Source organism: Equus quagga, chromosome 7, assembly GCF_021613505.1.
Source record: "Equus quagga isolate Etosha38 chromosome 7, UCLA_HA_Equagga_1.0, whole genome shotgun sequence".
NCBI lineage: Eukaryota > Metazoa > Chordata > Mammalia > Perissodactyla > Equidae > Equus > Equus quagga.
This window is the reverse complement of record NC_060273.1, coordinates 78,413,672-78,431,258: the sequence shown is the minus strand read 5'-3', so window position 1 is coordinate 78,431,258 and position 17,587 is coordinate 78,413,672. Positions and strand designations below refer to the sequence as shown.

At 48.2% G+C, this 17,587-nt stretch overlaps 1 long non-coding RNA gene across 1 annotated transcript in view; it reads left to right on the top strand.

Annotated features, from left to right (window-relative positions):
• The window catches only part of LOC124241654 (uncharacterized), a 45,149-nt gene extending 42,829 nt beyond the window's left edge, over nucleotides 1-2,320 (top strand). The window contains exon 3 of the long non-coding RNA XR_006889279.1: nucleotides 1,227-2,320. This is a non-coding gene — a long non-coding RNA (uncharacterized LOC124241654). The remainder of the gene's footprint in view (nucleotides 1-1,226) is intronic.
• Nucleotides 2,321-17,587: the final 15,267 nt, after the last annotated feature.

Below are 17,587 nucleotides of genomic sequence, written 5' to 3'. Positions count from 1 at the left end.
GGACACCGGCAGTGACAGTAGAGGAGCAGCTTGGAGCATGGCTTTGGAATCAGACCAGCCTGGATTTGAGAAAAATGTAAAGTGAAAACTTCCACCCCACCCCACATCCTGACCATTAAGTTTCTTGTATTCTTTAAAAAGTGTGTGGGGAGGGCTGGCCCCGTGGCCAAGTGGTTAAGTTCGTGCGCTCCGCTGCAGGCGGCCCAGTGTTTCGTTGGTTTGAATCCTGGGCGCGGACATGGCACTGCTCATCAAACCACGCTGAGGCAGCATCCCACATGCCACAACTAGAAGGACCCACAACGAAATATACAACTATGTACCGGGGGGCTTTGGGGAGAAAAAGGAAAAATTGAAAAAAAAAATCTTAAAAAAAAAAAAGGGGTGTGTGGGTGTGTGTATCCTTTTCATCGTATAAATAAAATGAAGCACTGCTGTATACCTTGCTTTTATCCCTTGCTGAATTTATGGGCATCATGGAGGACCCAGTTACTTCTTTTCAATGGCTGTTTAGCATTCTATTCTGTGGTATGCGTTCATTTAGCTAATCGGTCTCCAAATGACAGACAGTGAGGTTGTTAGTTTGGGGTTATTTTGATACGGCAGCAATCACATTGTACACGTATCTTTGACACTGGGACAATTATTTCTGTAGAAAAATTCTAGATATGGATTTTCTGGGTCAAAGTTATGTGCACGCCCCGCCTATTCTCTTTCAAAGGGGTTCTACCACACTCTTGCTAACGGTGTTTGACAGTTATAAATGATAATAGTAACAGAGCTGTTGTGAGGATTAAATGAGATGATGTGTAAAGCTTTCAGCCACTGCCTGTGACACCAGGCTGCAGGGCGGGGCTCAGTGCAAACTGGATCACTTTGGAGGAGCATCAAGTAAGGTGTTGGGTTGGGCTTCACAGTCAGCTTGGGGAAGGGGTGGTGGCAGGAGATAGTGGTCTGACAGCTGCTGAGCAGATGTCACCTTCATTCACACATTCCGGAAACATTTAGTGAGTACCTGACCAGTGCCAGATGCTGGAGTGGGGGTGGAGTGGTGAACCAGTAGGCGTGGCTCCCGCCCTCCCAGAGCTGCCTGTGTGGAGAGGGAGGGAGACAGCGAACAAGCGTCCTCAGATTGTGCTAAGTGCTACCATCAGAGGATGCTGCTGCTCATAGTCCCCTCTGACTGGGTCTCTCTCTCCCCTGCCCCCCTCCCCCCTGCCCCCCAGTGTACGTGTTGGAACGTGAAAGGAAGATGGACAACACCGGGTGTCAGGCAGCCCTGGCCGCTTGCTGGGCTGCTCTCTGCTGCTGCTGCCTCCTGGACAACTTGGACTGAGCAGCCAAGACCCAAGTGCTCCCTCCAGGCCCGCTACCTCCTGTTACTGGAATAAACGACCAGTGCTTCACAATTTCCATTTTTGCTTTCTTTGCAAAATACCTGATCTACAGACTTTTAAATTTTAGCACCTATGATAGATGTGAAATGGTATCTCACTATTTTAATTTACCTTCCCTGATTACTAGTGACCTTGCACATAAAACTAGAACTTTTTGGCAATTTGCTTTTACAAATCCTGTGAATTGCTTGTACATATTCTTAGCCCATTTTTTCTATTGGTTTGTCTTTACTTATTGATTTGGAGGGAATCTTTAAATATTCTGGACACTAATATTTATCACTTTATAGGCTTGCAAGTATCTTCTGTCTCAACCTTTTTTATAGTGTATTTTCTAGTATGAAAGTTCTTAAATGTCATATTTATCAATCTTTCCCTTATATTTCGTCTTTTAGTCTTTGAAATATCATTTTCTATTCCAAGATCATAAACCTATAGTTTCTTCTGAAATTTTTTCAGGTAGTCTTTAGTCCACCTAAATTTATTTTTGGTCATGGTATAGGCTAGGGCTCTGGTTTTCTTCGTCCATGTTGAGAGTTCCAACACCATTTATTGATTAAGTCACCCTTTCCCCATTGATTTGAAATGAGATTTGTCATATACCAAGCTCCCACATATGAATGAGCTAGAATCCGGAGTCTGGTATGGTAACCATCTTCCCTGCCCCCAGCACATGCATTCACACATACCCTTTGTCTTCAGGATTATTTTGGCTATTATTCGCCTCTTACTCATTAATCTGGATTTTAGGATGAGTCAGTTTCTGTGGCAAACCACCATGTTTGGCTTTAAGTGAGATGGCATGTAATTTAGAGAATTGGGGGAAGAGTTGACATATTTACAGTATTGTCTTCCTGTCATGAATATGGTATCTATTTATTTTTGTCTTCTTTTATATCCTTAGATAAGTTGTATAATTTTCTTCATATCCTTTCACATATCCTTTGTTGGTTTATTTGTTGTTCTTTTTTAGATTGGCACTTGAGCTAACAACTGTTGGCAATCTTTTTTTTTTTCCCCCAAGTCCCCCCAGTACATAGTTGTATATTTCAGTTGTGGGTCCTTCTAGTTGTGGCATGGGGGACGCTGCCTCAGCATGGCCTGATGAGCTGTGCCATGTCTGCACCCAGGATCCAAACCGGTGAAACCCTGGGTCGCCGAAGCAGAGCGTGCAAACATAACCACTCAGCCATGGGGCTGGCACCCCTTTGTTGGTTTTTAAAATTGCATTTCTTCTGAGGTACATTATCCTAGTAATGCTATTGTGAATGGATTCTTTTAAAAATATTACATTTTTGGTGAAAATAATTTCTTCACTCCAGTGGGGTCACAGTAGAAGATTTTAACCCAGTTTTATCACACCATTGCCTTTGGACACTTTAAACTGTGGGAGGAGCTGGTCTTTGATCTGCCCCATGCACACTCCCAGAGAACCACCCTCAGTTGTAGACCAGCATTCATTCACTCAGTAAATGCTGAACAGCTCCAGTGTTAGGTGATGACCCACACAGAACAGACCTGATCTCTGCCCTCATGGGGCTTGCACTCTAGAGAGGGAACCAGACATTAAATAATCACACAGGTAATAACTGACATTCTACTTTTCTATGAAGAGAAGCTGTGTATTGCTATGAACACATATAAAAGAGGGGCAATCTTGCACAGGCTCAGAGGGATCTGAAAGATTAACAGGTTTTGACAGGCAAAACAGTTGTAGGAAGAGCAGGTGCAAAGGCCCAGTGGCAGGAGAGAACATGGCTCACTTGAGAAATTAGAAGAGGAAACTAGTGTGGCAGAGAGCAACGGGATGTTGGGAACAGATGAGAAACAGGCAGAAAAGAGATGGGGGGCGGGGCGGGGAAGCGCATAGCCCCAGTTAGGGATTTGGGTTTTTGTCTTGTGAGCAGTGGGAAGCCATTGAAGGATTTTAAACAAAGGGATGATATGATCAATGAATCCCTTTGGCTTCCATGTAGAGAAGGATTTGGAGGGGAGCACAAGTTCACATGGTGATGATGGAGAGACATGAATGCATTTGAGATATTTAGAAGTAAAATCAACAGCACTTGGTGATGGATTGCATATGGGGATTGAAGAAGCGAAGGAGAGTCGGGGATGACTCCTGGGCGTATGACTGGAACTAGATGTCCAGTGGTGGTGTTTGGATGTTGGGAACAATGGAAAGGAGGAACCATGTTTGGTTGGGAGGAAAAAAATCATGTTGGGCTCTGAACGTGTTGGGTTAGACTGAGATGTCAAGGTGTCTGAGACATTCAAGTGGAGATGTCAGGTAAGCAGTTGTATACATACCTGGAGCTTGGAGGAGAGGTGGGGCTGGAGATATAAATATGGAAAGCATTGGCATATTGGTGGTAACTGGAACTGTGACAGTGAATGAGATCAGGTTGGGTAGAAATATGGAGAGAAAAGAAAAGGTGGCAGTGTAGGGCTGAGCTTTAAGGAAAACTGACTTGGACCTGTAGATGATGAATCTGCAAAAGAGTCAGAGATGGAGAACCAGGAGAATGGGGTGTGTGTCCTAAAAGTGGAGAGAAGAATTTGTATTAAGAAGGGAGGGGCCAGCTCCGTGGCCGAGTGGTTAAGTTTGTGCACCCCGCTTCAGTGGCCTAGGCGCTGGTTTGGATCCTGGACATGGACATGGCATTGCTCATCAGGCCACTCTGAGGCGGTGTCCCACATACCACAACTAGAAGGTCCTACAGCTAGAATATACAACTGTGTACTGGGGGGCTTTGGGTAGAAGAAGAAATAACAGATTGGCAATCGTTGTTAGCTCAGGTGCCAGTCTTTAAAAATAAAACAAGGGAATGATCAGTACCATCAAATATTGCTGCAAGTCAGGTAAGGTAGGAACTCAGAAATATCCACTGGACTTAGCCTCACTATTGTCCCTATAGAGTGGACTGCTCTCCAGTTCCTGTTCTGTGAAGGACCCAACAGAGGGAAAGACAAGACTGCTAGGACCAGAAGACAGGGCTCCTCAGGCCTGGAGGAAGGCAGACATTTATGTAGGCATGAAAGAGACAGGCTCAGAGGTACAAAGAACCAGCTGAAGCATGAAGGCTCGAAACCCTGCTCAACTGGAGATAAGTAGGCAACACCACATCAAGTTCCAGAAAGGCCAGACACCAAGTAAGGGAGTCAGGCCTTTGTCACTCAGCTTTGATAAAGGAGACCTTGCTTCTCAAAGCAGACTGTGTCCCCTGGGGTGGCTGTTGGAGGGTCCAGCACACAGACAGCCAAGCATATGACCATCCATGCTCCAGGGAGGCCCTTCTGAACCCCAGCAACAGTACAGATCCTTCATGACCACCGTTTGATACTTTGATAGTTTTCAGATCTTTCTAATATAAATCTTTCCAAAAAAACTTTACATGCAACTGTAGAATGGAAAATAGATACTATGGAATTGCTGTTGAGGCAAGGAGGGACCACCCCCTACCTGTTTATGGAACCCTGGGGACCTGGGGAATACATTTGAAAGTCTTTGGTCTTTCAGGATTTTCTAGGACATTTGGCCAAGGGAGTTTCAGGGTAGATGCGTTCTGCCCTGGAATGTCCTTCTAGCATACTGCCTTTCAAGCAAAATCATCAGTGTGTAACTGCTGGGGTATTCTGTGAAAATCTGGTGGCTTCTTTATTGCTGAGTAGTATTCCATTATGTGGAGGTGCCACTTTATTCATTCACCTGTTGAAGGACATTTGGGTTGTTTCCACTTTTTAGCGATTACAAATTTTGTAGAGTTTTTTGTGTACACATAAATTTTCATTTCTCTAAGGTGAATACCCGGGAGTGCAATTTCTGGATCATATGATTAAGTGTATGTTTAAGAAACCGCTACTGTTTTTCAGAGTGGCTGTACCATTTTGCATTCCTATCAGCAATGAATGAGAGTTCCTGTTGCTCTGTGTCCTTGTACTTAGATATTGTCAGTATTTTTTGGTTTAGCCATTCTGATAGGTGTGTAGTGGCATCTCATTGTGGTTTTAATTTGCATTTTTTAAGTGGCTAATGATGTTGTCACGTACTTACTTGCCTTCCCTATATCCTCTTTGGTGAAGTGTCTGTTCAAGTCTTTTGCCCACTTTTTTTTTTTTTGAGGAAGATTAGCCCTGAGCTAACTGCTGCCAATCCTCCAGGAAGACTGGCCCTGGGCTAATATCTGTGCCCATATTCCTCTACTTTATATGTGGGACGCCTGCCACAGCATGGCTTGACAAGCGGTGCCATGCCCGCACCCGGGATTGGAACCGGCGGATCCCAGGCCGCTGAAGCAGGACGTGCGCACTTAACCCCTGTGCTACCGGCCGGCCCCTTGCCCACTTTTAAATTGAGTGGTTTTCTTAGTGTGGAGTTTTGAGAGTATATATTTTAGAGACAAGTCCTCTGCAGGATGTTATTTGCAAATATTTTCTCTCTGTCCATAGCTTGTCTTTTCATCCCCTTATATTAAGTGTCTTCCACAGAGCAGAAGTTTTTAATTTTTATTAGGACCAATTTATCATTTTTTTCTTTTTTGGACATGCTTTTGGTATCAGGTCTGAGAACTCTTTGCCTAACCCCAGGTCCTGAAGTTTTTCTCCGATCTTTTCTAAAAGTTTTACAGTTTTGTTTTACATTTAGATTTATGATCCATTTTGGGTTTCTGTATAAAATATGAGGTTTAAAATGGTTGAGGTTTTTAGTTTTTTTGCATGCCAATTTCTTCAACGTTTGTAAAGACTATCCTTTCTCCATTGAATTGCTTTTGCCTATTTGTCAGACATCAGTCGGCCCTGTTTATGTGGGTCCTGCTGTCCTCTCTGTTCTGTGCCTTGGATCTGTGTCAGGCCCTTTGCCAATACCATAACTGTCTTGGCTACTTTGGCTTTATATTAAATCTTAAAATAAGGTCGTGTGATTCCTCCAATTTTATTTTTTCAAAATTATTTTAGTTCTCTTACTTTTCCATAAATTTTAGAAACGGTTTATCTCCGAAAAATACAGCTGGGGTTTTGATTAGAATTGTATTGAACCTGCAGATCGTTAGGGAGCCTGACGGGTATTTAAGTAGGATTGCCCGCTCACTCTCATGTGCCTTTAGTGACACAAGGCAGCCTGCTCCTTCGCCTGCTGTGCTGTGAGGATTCCAGAGTTGAGCCCCAGCTTTTGATTGGTCACATTGGTTTCTTTTGAAGTTTGGCAGTAAATGAGGTGTGGTTTACATCAAATTGGGTAGGAACAGCCATGAAGAGATGACAACTATGTTGAGGGGCTTGTGGGCCAGGTCATGCTCTGGGGTAGGTCAGCCATCATCATTCACAGTCTTGGTCCCTGTGTGGCTCACTTCTGAGTGGGTCGTGAGCAAGACTGTGTGCAGCAGCCAGCCATTAAAGGATTCTCCCTGCCCTCAAGGTCTTTACACCCTGCCACAGGCTCACAGAGCTGTTGTGTACTGGGCATGATCAGATGTTTCTCTAGATTTTCCTTAATTTCTTCTGCTTGGCACAGCAGCCCCCCTCATATTTATTTCTCCAAAAACTGAATTTGAAATATATTCTTGATATAATGAATTGCTTCCTTCCTTCTGCTGTAGTAATGTCACCCATGACATCCGCGCATCTCATGCTTGTTGGCCCCTCTCTCCCCTTTGATCTTTACAGTGGCATCCTCCCTAGCTCACCTGTGGTTCCTCTGGCCTGTCTGAGGCAGTGGTACAGACAGACTTCTAGCAGAACGGTGGGGTGCTGAGGACACAATCGCCTGTTGCCTGTGTTCTCATCTTGTGTGTTCCTCATTATTGCCCTTCAGTCCCTTCCCTCATCTCTTGGCCGACTTTAGGATAAAAGAAAAACTGCTTTCTACTCTCCAAACTAAGCGAGAAGCACAGGCTATCCTAAGGTGTCTCTTCCCCTCAGGGTATGTGAGATTACTCACTAAAGTCTTGTGCAACAGAAATGGGCCTGTCACCCTAGTAAACCATTTGAGATTCCTTTTGGTGGCTTTCTTTTCTCGCCAGCATGAGAAGCTCTTGGTTATCTCCTCAGATTTACAAAAAACTAAAATTATCTGTCTTCCATTTTCTAAGTTCATCTGGATAGAGTCCCCTACCCCCAAGCTGTTCAGCCCTCCTGTCAGCTTGTGGCATTTCTCTGGATATGCAGGTCTCCACACTCTTCTGGGCTTGGGGTGCTTGCTGCAGCTGTGTTTTGCAAGACCAAGCTTTGTGCGTGCTGCTGGGCCAGCAAACACAAATGTGGACGCTGCACTGGAACGGCTGGCACCTCGGTTCTTTAGCTCTGTGAACATAAATGATAGATTGGCTATCAAATTATGAAAGATAATGTTTGAAATGTACTATATGATCTATTTAAGAAACCCATGATGAAACTTTCCTATTTGTAAACCGAGTCCTTTCCTTTTTTCGACTTGTCTTAATGGTACTCACCTTTGTCCTCACCACATTTTCCATGTCATCTAAGGCAGTAGCTTCCACCACTGTCTTTCCTTCCTACAGAGGCGGAAACAGAGGCTCCAGGAGGTCAAGTGACTTACCTCAATTCACCCGTCTACAGAAGAACAGAGCCAGGGCCTCAGCTGGGTCTGCTTGACTCCTAAGTTGGTAGCAGGGATGTGGGCCCTGGTTTGACCTCTTATTTTGTTGGTTATAGTGGGGGGCAGGGGAAGCCCTTATTTTCTTTTAATTAAGTGGGGTGAGTTCCACTCTCCCGCTTGTAGAACATCATGGTCTTCACTGGAAACTACCAAGCACTTCTCGATCTCCAGCCTCTTGCACATGAAGCTTCCACTGTCAGCTTCCAGCACTGTATTGAGTTCCACACGAGGAAAGTGACGTGCACTTGTCCCTTATCTCACACACGCCCTGGTCGGGCTCCTCAGCAACCTCCTTGCCTTCTGCAGCATCTCCATTTGGGAAGTGGGAGGGTGGGAGGAGAACGACGGTCCTTTCACTTTTAATAATCTGTAACTGTGGACAGAAAATGCTGTCAGCTCCCTTATCCCATATCTGCACCTCTCCTAGACTGAAAAACAGACTGGAGGGAGCTGCCTCTCTAAAGACATTCTCTTGTCCTCAGAGAATTCAGTCCCTTTTCTGAGATTCAATGAACAGGGCCTCTAGTTCTGCTGGAATTTCTGAGATTCAGTTGTGGACTGATCACATTTGATTGGCTTTTTTCTTTAAGGAGAAACTCTTTACTCTTCAGTTCTCAGGCTTTTAAACATGTACGTCCCTTCTAACTTGACCTCTTTCGTGTTATGCTTCATATCATGTTCTTCTGCAGCCTTAGTGACAGCCATAGACTCAGCACGTCTAGGCGCATACACAGACGCACACACACACGCACACAAATGTATGAGGGTTTCCTTATTCCCTTTATCTAAGGAAATGGCTTGTTTCTAAATATTTCACCCTCTCCAGTGTGAGGGGTCTCAACAGCTAAAGTTGTCAGTATTCTGCCTCACTCGTCCCCAACACACACACAGCCCCCTGCCTCTCCCCTGGGTTGCTTCTTTCCCTCTCTCTGGGAGCAGCTGTGCCTCACACGGACTGCCAGTTCCTCTGCTTTTGTCGTCCTGGGATGATCTGGGGCCACACGTACAAATACCAATCCCAACATGGATTGGTTGGAGGAGCCCCTCCCCACACACGGACCCAGAATAACGAAACAGATGTGTGGTGATTCTTCCGTAGAACGCCACACGTCGCGGTTCCTAGTTATTAAGTCCTCCCACCTTCACTTTGTGCCAGGCCCTGGGCCAAGCACTTTACATTATCGTGGGGTTTTTTGGTCACAAAACATAGGCTCTTAGGCACTACTATTTCCCCCATTTTGCAAGTGAGAAGACTGGGGCACAGGGAAGCTGTGACTTCTTCAGGGTCACACAGCCCGTCAGTGGCAGCGTAAGGATTGGAACTTGGGCAGTGCCCCTCCAGAGCCCATGTACAAATACTGTCCTTCGAGAACAAAGCAACCCAAGGGGTGGGGTAGCCAAGGAAAGTCTGAAGTAGATTCCTTGAGAGGGAGGGTCCAGCCACCCCTCCTCCCTCCACCCCTAGGAGGTGCCTTGTTCTGGGCCAACACACCCACTCACCTGCCTGGAGACTGGTGAGTGGCTGCCGGGAGGGATCCTGTAATTCACTGTCACCCAGTTGACTACTGGACCAGGCCAGTCTGAGGTAATGGGCCCTGACTCTCTTGGGACACACTCTGGAGCAGGGTGAGGACTAGATCTTGCCCTCCCACCAGACTTTGGATATCCAGAGAGAACAGGGCAGAGAGAAGAGAGACCTTTCACCTCTCCATACACAGCCACATTTCAAGGCACTTGCAGCCAGGCTGCTATCTAATTTGAAGTGAGCCTCATCTTGATGTGCAGAGAGCACTGGGCCAGGTGGCAGGAAGGCTGGGTGACAGGCCAGGACCTGCCTGTAATTCACAATGTGACCTCAATCAAATTACTTCCCTTCTGTGAGCTCAGCATCCTCTCCTTACCAAAAATGACTGGCCAATGTGATCCCCAAGGCAGTTTCATCTGCAGTTCTAGCATCTAAGATCTTCTCAATTGTCCCCATGTCTGCAGCCAACCCTGTCAAGGATAGGGCCACAGGAGGCAGTGGCCAGTGCAGCCCTACCTGTCAGACTGGCACGTGTCCAAATGTACGTTTATGAAAAAATTTTGCTGTCAGGTCTGCTCCTTATCGGACTGATTGGGGTGGACAGGGTGGAAGTGCAAGTTGGCCTTGTGACTGAGCCCGGGGGTGGGAGCTCATCCCCACTCTGGACACTCTGGGTGAGATGGCCCTGGCGTTCCCTAGACCCTCATGAGCCTCTCAGAAGGCTTGGTCTTGGCTGAGATAGTTCCTTGGGTTTGTCTAGCAGCTGCCTCCCTGACAGGATGGTGGCAGCTGCACTTCTGGAGATCTCAGAACAGGACCCACACACAGGTCAGCAAGCTCTCACCCTTTCCAGACCAATCCACACAAACACCTGGCACTCAAGGTTTGGAGAGTGATGGCAGGCTGAACGATCCGTTGGGTGGGCCAGTCAGATGCATGGGTGGGCAGGTGAATTGCTGGCCACCTCCCAGACTGTTCTGCCCTGGTGGGTATCTTGGGACACTGAAGCAGAGAGAGGGACAGAGACTTGGGAGACAGGGCCTCACCTGACTCACAGCTTCCACATAAGAGACAGTGAGGCCAGAGCTGAAGCTGCAGAAGGAGGCATGAGGAGCAGGGCGGGCAGGCAAAGAGACCCAGGAGGCCTGGGGAAGGTCCACGCTGAGCGGGCAAAGGCAGCTGCTGTTGCAGAGCCTGGGCTAAGGCTGTGCCAGTGCTGCCAGCCCCGTAGCCTGCCTCCCTGTGGAGGAGGAGGAAAGTGGAAGATAGTCCTAAATTCGCCTGCTCTTAACCTTCAGACTCCAGTGAAAACCACACACCCTTGATCACCTCTACTATTCCTAACCACCCTTCACCCCATCACTCTCTCCCCTCAGCACTTACCTGGTGCTCATGGGCTTGAGAGCAGGTGGCACAGTGGCACTGCCATTAGGACATCTTTTCTCACCAGTGCAGCCCCCTTGTGCTGAATAATAAATGATCCCACTGCCCATGCACCTCCAAGGAAAGCTGAAGTGGATCCTCAGCAAGTTGTGTGCTCTCCTCTCTGCCCCTGCATGGGAGGGACAGGATCCAACCTACGGCTATCTTGAGATTTTACTTAGTCCTAAAACGCTTAAAGGTTTTTCCCTCCCTTCCTGCCTCTTGGTCTGAGCAGTAGGAGGGCTGCTCCAGCATCCTCTGATACCTCCTGGAAGGTTGGCCTTCTTCTGTTGGTCTAGGTGTTGAAGGTGGGGTGAGGGCAGCTGAGCACAGACCACAGGCCTCCTGCTTCTGGCAAAGCCGTCATCTCCATTGGGGACACTTCTTGGGAGGTGCTGTGGCTGTGGTGGTCTTCACAATTGAGGAGCAGCCCTGGGGGCCCATCACTGGTCTAGGCCGCAAGAGGCCAAGGTGCAGCTTCCTAGTTCCTGGAGCAAGAAGGTTCAAGATGCCAGAACTCAGGGAGGCCTCAGTCTTTGTGTGTTTGCTTTTCCTTATTAGCTCTGCTGGGTAGGGACTGTGTACAGATGCATACACAACTAGGAAAGGCCTGCTAAGGCTCTATTACCACTTCAGAACACTTGATTAATCATTTAAAATGTCTGAGCTGAGCAAGCAAAGGTTTCATATTCCAGGATGGGGCTGACCGAGAAACTGGAGCCTTCAGCTGAGAAGGCCTCTGCTCACATTTCTTGCAGGCCATCTCTGCCCTTGGCCCCTGTGTGGCCTGGAGCCCCACTTGCCTGTTGCCTGCCTACCAGGTTTCTGAGTAGCCCATGTGAATGGCACCCTTGGGGTTGTGAAATATGGTAGTCCTAGAACTTGAGACTTCTGGGTAGTGTCTGGTGGTCCTGGAGGGCAGGCTGGTGACCCAGGAGCAGACCTCAGGGCTTGGTGGGCAGGCATGTGGGCACAGGAGGCTGCATGCCTCCAAGCATCTTTCATCTATCTTCTCTGCTTCCAGCACAGAGGCAGGAAGATGTGTGGGGGCCTCTACCAAGGGGGTTGGAGGTCTCCTCCCAAGACCCAAGCTTACCCGGGCCTTAGTCTGGGCCTCTGGGTCACACCTGTATGCTCATACACCTCTCCCTGCATATTCCCCCAACCCCCTTCACCAGCACACACATACTCCGTCTCTCTCTTGCACTTGCATTCATGTGGCAAAGCTCTGCTCCTCTGCAGGCCCCACCCCGGGCTGGGGCTGAGAACCTTGAGGGTTGGTGGCAAAAGGGCTGTCTGGGGGCAAGAGAGACAAGCTAGTGAAGGGACGCGTGGATCTGATCTCCAGCTCAACGGTAGTTTTCTGAGACTACAGTCCCTTCTTGCCTGGGGCCAGAGCACAGGCTCCTGGTGCTGAACAGGGTGGTCTTGGCTACTGAGACACTAGGCAGTGAATAGCAGGGTTAGCCTTTTGGCTGATGTATATGGAAGCCAATCTGTAAGGCCCTGCCTGCATCCCTCAGGAGGAGCTAGAGCCCAGCCCCTGTCCCCAGGCTGGCCACACTGGGGCACTTGATCTCCAAGAAGGAACTCACCAGCACCTCTCCCCTGACCTGGGCACTGCCTGCCTGGAAAGGCACTGCCTGCTCCCACCCTACCCAGTGTTCTTTTGATCCCTCCCCTTTTTTAAAACTTTGTATTTTGAAATAATTTTAGACTTACAGAAGAGTTGCAGAGATAGTGCTGTTTCTGTATACTGTTCACCCAGCTTCCCCTAATGTTTAACATCTCACATAACCATGGTTCTGCCCCCTTTATGCCCTGCTTGCCAGTAGAGGCCAGTTGCTGGAAGGCCCTGGGTGTGGAACACCTGTGTTGGAATCATCTCTGCCCCAGCTCCTGCTGGGTAACCAGTACTGCTAGCGATGCTTTAAGTACCCAGGGAGGGTGTCATGCCCAGGACTCAGGTTACATACTAGCTGGCCAGCCAGGGCAGTGTAGGAGCTCTTAGGCAGATTCACCCTTTGGATGGCAGGGATGGGGACGCATGGCAGAGTAGCAGTGAGGTGTCGTGAGGCCCCGAGGGAGAAGGGGTACCCTGGGGCAGACAAGGCCATGCAGCTCAGTGCAGCAGGCACCCTCTGGGGGGGGCGGGCAGTAGCTCAGACCCTATAGGTAGGGATGGCATCTAGGAAGATACAGCTGTAAAATATGCCATTTCTGGGCCCCAGAGCAGGTGCTATGAGGAACTGTAAGGCCTTCCTCAGAGCTTTCTCTGGGGCCAGTCACCCCTGATTTGGGTGACTGAAAAGCAAGGAAAACCACAAGTCACTCCTACCTCTAGACCTAGCCTCCCCGACATGCACTCTTCCACCCCCTATCTTCTCAACAGTTTGAGGGCAGGGGTTCTGTCCTCAGCTAACAGGAAGGAAAAAGTCATAAGGCCTTTGGAAGAGTTGGCGCTCGAGGAAATAACTGACTCGGGTTTCTAAGGTATGTACAGCACTACCCACCCCATCAAGGTTGACGCAGCCCTCTGGTTGAAGTCCTCTGTCCTGTAGGCAGACTGGTTATTTCTAACCTCTGTAAGCATTGTCTGGGAGTAATGAGCTCGAAGTCCCTATTGTCCCAGGTTTCGGAATAGGTCATGTGAAATGAGCCCTGGCTAAATGAACTTGACCAAACGAAAGGAGAAAGGTGATGGGGAAGCAACCCTGGGACATTTGTGTTTCCCTGACTAAGCTGCCGAAGGTTTGGAGGTTCTGTCAGGAGGGAAGGGCTGGGAGAAGGGGAAGCAGGGAGGAGACGGGTACCAACAGGTGTACCACAGGGTTGTGAGGCCTGCCTGGTACTGTGATGGAAGGCCCGCAGCACAGGTCCCACCCAGCACGTGTGAACAGCTCGATAAACGGTAGCTTAAGAGAGACTGCAGGACCTCTCACGCTGCAGCCCAGCCTCAGCCTGGGTCTCAGGCCTTGATCAAGCAGACTGTTTCTAGAGTTGGCAGGGGAGAGGGCCCTTCTGTCCCAGGGGCAGCAGAGCCAGTCCTGTGACGGGAAGAATTCAAGAAGGGATTGTTCAAGGGGGTCCGCAGGCAATTGTTCTTGGTTTCCCTGTCCAAAGCTGCCCGTGCAGCCTCCCGGGGAGGCTGGGACCCTGGGCAAGTCATCCGGACAGATGGCAGGTGACACCCTGCCTGGGGCTCTCCTGCAGCAGTGACCCCAGGGTCTGGAGTGCCCAGGCCTTCAGTGAGTGGGGTGGGCTCTGGCTGGTGTGAGAGAGGACTGTTCTGGAGTCCATTCACTCTGTGCTCCTCCTGGTCCCTTTTCTACCCAAGTAGGGCCTGGGCAAGACCAGCTTGCCACAGGCCTAGGTTCAGATCCTTGCTCTGCCTCTGGCTGGTCATGTGTGCTTGAACAAGGGACTTACATCTCTCTAGGCCTCGAGTTCCTTACCTGTGAAATGGGGATGATGGTAACATCTATCTCAAAGTTATTGTTAGGACTAACACAGGTAATATACCTCATCAGGCCTCAGAATAAACGGGCTGTCTTCTTTTTGACTAGGCATCCCTTGGGGTGGGTCTTATCTCCCGGACCCAGAACAGCTTTGCCTGTGTTGCTGAGTGGGGCCAAATGAAGGCGAGCATTAAACCTGTGCCATGAGAGGGCAAGGGATGTCTCCGTGGAGGGTGGCTGATACAATGGGGGAACTTGGAAAGCTCACTACTAACCCGGCGTATTCTAGCTACTATACCGGGAGAGAGGAATTGCCAAGAGAGGAGGTATCAAAATAGATACACAAAAATAGAACTGAAAGAAGCCTGCCAAAGGACTGGTTTCATGTATAAAATTCATGTATTCATGAATTTTGAAAAAGTTTAAACCTTACTGCTTACAACTGAGGTTGAGGATGGTTGTTTGGAGATTTTCTTAAAAATAGCCACAGATCCAACGTTGACCATCAGCCATTTTAAGTATGTCCTTACAGGAAGAGGGGCTGATGTCAGCCACAGGTCAGCTGCTGAGTAAAGGGTGGTTGGGGGTCTTCCTGATGTGTGGGTTTGTTTAGCACTCACATCTCTTAATAGAGCACTTAGCCCTGACAGGCCTCAGATTTCCAACTCCATTCTGAGAAAAACCAAGAGTGCCAAGCTCCAGCCATCCTTCCCACTTGACCAGGTTTTCATCCCTGCCTTCTACTGCTTTGTGTGAAAGTTTAGAGGTTGGGGCACATTCTGATACTGTGTTTGCCCAGGTATGAAAAACCAAGATTCTTGGTTATTCTCCTTTTGAGGAGATTTGAGTTACTCTCTTGCTCTTGGGAGATGGCTTAGCTGTATCTGAAGAAACACCCCCCAGTTCCCTTGTAGGGTATGGGACAGGGGCATGGTGTTGCTTGGTTTATAAACCAAGTAGGGTTAACCAACTCTGGCCAGACAGCAACGGACATTTCTTACTTCTCTGAACTCTGGCTGCTTTGGTGTGAGGCTGTTGTATGGATTCCCTAGCGCTTGTCCCTGCAGAGGTGAGTGTCCTAAGGAGCTGAGCCACCCTTCCATTCATCATCCGCCACGGCAGAAGTAGAAAGGCTGCACCCAGTCTGCTCGTGGCTTTCAGCTGCTGTGGGCCTCCCTTGGTGTGGGAGGTGCTGGCTCTGTAGGGCCCGGGGTTTACGCCAGTTCATTCTTCTCACCCTCTCTTCCCTTCCCCCTCCAGTTTATGTGGTAGAAGACCAAAGAAGGGATGACCTGGGCACATCCACCTGCCTCACAGCCTGCTGGACTGCTCTCTGTTGCTGCTGTCTCTGGGACATGCTCACCTGACCAGCCTGGCCCTCCTGTCCTGCCAGCTCTGCTGCCACCTCCGACAGGTGTGCCTGCCCCCATCTCTTCTGATTGCTGAACTAAATGATTAGCTCTGCACAGACACTTCTTCTACCTTCAACCAGTGGGATTCTAGATTAGCAGGGGTTGCTGCTGTTTAATTCAGTGACTTGATCTTTTTAATGTTCAAGATCCATTTCTTATTGGCCTTTCACAAATGTGCTAAATGACTTTCCTTTTATTTTTCTGGCCAAAGGCTTAGTTTGAAATATATATTTATAATTTAAAAATTATACATTCAAGGTAGTGGCATGATGTAACATACCACTGAATGATTTCTCCACTAACACTCTTATGTTTCAATAAATTTGTCTAAACCTCAACTGTCTGAATTATTCCAGATAGATGCTAAGCCCTGGGTATCTCAGCTAGTGGCCACTGTCCAGTATATAATGAGAGACCTATTACCTTTTAATTCTGGCTGCTATACAGTGTGAGTGCTATTACGAAGGCAGGTTCCAAGGCAGGATGTCTTTCAGCCAGGGCATGGGGCCCTCACTGAGCTAGCATTCTCTCCCTCGTGCCACTCAGATATGGGCTCATCAAAGAGCTGTACCCACTTTTACCCAGAACCTAGGAAAGGGTCTCTTGGTAGCTGTGGGCTGCCCTAGGGCCTGCTCTAGAAGGAGAGCAGGAGTCCACAGAGACCCCAGGCCTTCTTTTCCTGCTGTCCCATCCCAACACACACCCACTCGACACCCACACACAAGACAGAAGAGCTGTCATAATACAAACTAGTCAGCCAGGCCACCCATCTCAGTTTTGGCCACAGGGTGGCGCTGAGCTGCCACAGCAGCAAGTCAGATTTTCCTTGAGCTGGCCTGCTCTGCCAGCCCCGAGAGGCTGCAGTTGACACCTCCCTGCTTCCCTCTGCCTGCCCACCTTACCTCCAAAGCAGGAGATACTGATAAATATTTAACTACCAGCTTTCTCTAAAAATAAACAAAAAAGCCATGATTTTTTAGCATCACCTGATTTCTGTGGAGTAAATGGTCCCACCATAGCTGATTTCACACTACCAATGTGATGTCCTGAATGCAGAGCTGGGAAGGGAAGTGCAAGAGCGCACCACTATATAGTGTTTCTACCATCCAGATACGATAGACTGTTAACTTCAAAAAAACAGGTAGATAATGGCCAGATTTAGTAAAGTATTTAGGAAGGTATAAGTTTTGAATATTTTTTATCCTCACTTTTAATATAATTTAATTATAAATTTACACAATTTAATTTTTAATAATTGCTGTGTAACAACTGACTTGCAACAAAATTTCTGAAAACTGAATAATTTGCTCTCCTGAGCCAGTACAAGGCAGCTCCAGCACACCACTGCCTCATAGCCTCTGCGAGGCCTCAGGACTGTAGTGTCCACCTTATGACATTGGCCAAAGGGACACAGGCTTAGAGGTGCTGCTGGTTTATTACTGAATTTTCTTTTGGAATGTTTGGGAGGAAGTGGGAAAGAAATGTTTAGGCAGACTGCCACCGAGGAACCACTGTTCTGCTCACTTAAATTCAGCTATGCCCTGGTATTCTTTCTTCTTATCTGCATACTACATAGAGGCTCAAAAGTTGAGGGATTTACTCAGAGGAACAGAAAAGGGAAAAAGAGGGGAAGGCTTCAGTGCAGAAGGAGCAGGGTCGCAGCCCTGGGGAGGCACAGGGAGGAGCTCTGTGGCACACGGATACAGCCTCTGCCTCTTCTGTTCTCATCCATCAGCTCAAGAAAAGCAGACTTCACA